This window comes from Salvia hispanica, chromosome 1 (genome assembly GCF_023119035.1).
Source record: "Salvia hispanica cultivar TCC Black 2014 chromosome 1, UniMelb_Shisp_WGS_1.0, whole genome shotgun sequence".
NCBI lineage: Eukaryota > Viridiplantae > Streptophyta > Magnoliopsida > Lamiales > Lamiaceae > Salvia > Salvia hispanica.
The window spans coordinates 12516989-12517819 of record NC_062965.1 but is presented as its reverse complement, the minus strand read 5'-3'; the positions used below and the strand labels follow the sequence as shown (position 1 = coordinate 12517819).

At 54.9% G+C, this 831-nt stretch overlaps 1 pseudogene; it reads left to right on the top strand.

The window, feature by feature from the left end:
* LOC125187228 lies at positions 1–831 on the top strand (annotated as a pseudogene).

Genomic DNA, 831 nt, shown 5'->3' with positions numbered 1-831 from the left:
ATGAAGTTCCTGGGTTCTCCGAGGGAAAGGGGAAAAAAGGGGCCGCGGGGGAAAGGGGGGCGGGGGAAATTTGGGCAATTTAAAATAGCCCCAAAAAACCCATTTTGAAGGAGAACAATGCTAACAACAATCACAGCGTGAAGAAGCCCTCTCCCAAGCTGTGGGCTTCGATCAAAAAAAATCCGATAGCTCGAATTGATTCAGGTGTCCCTTGCGTCGTCGAGGAGGAGAAGCCTAGAGCCGCTGTTCGATCCCGATCTCGTGGCCTCTCTAAAAGAGAAGGGGTCGGAGGGGGGAAGAAGAGCTGATGAACAAGAACAAGAGCAAGGCCACGTCGGGAAATTGAATGCGTTGCTCGAGTCTTACGCAAGAAATCCCTCCCGGGGGCGAGAATGCGGTGGTGATCTACACGACCACGCGAGGGGGATCAGGAAGACGTTCGAGGAGGAACGTGGCGGGGTCCAGATCGAGTCGAGGAATGGGAGGTTGGGGGGGGATGTGTCGATGCCCGGCGTTTAAGGAGGAGCGAGGGTGCGATGGGGACCGGGAGGTGAGGGTCCCGTTGGTGTTTGTAAAGGGGGAGGTTGATTGGGGGGGCGGAGGAGATGGTGAGGCTGGACGAGGAGGGAAAATTGGGGTTTTTGCTCGGGGGGACCCCAGGCGGGGGGGGGGGGTTGGGGTGGGGGGGGTGATTTTTGATTTTTATGAAATTTTTTGGGGGTTTTTGGGGGAGGAGGGGAGGAAGAGTGTTAAGTGTGGAAAGGGAATGAGAATGGCCTCATTCAGTGCCCAAATTTTTGGGATCTCACTTGCTGTTTATGTAAGGATTAA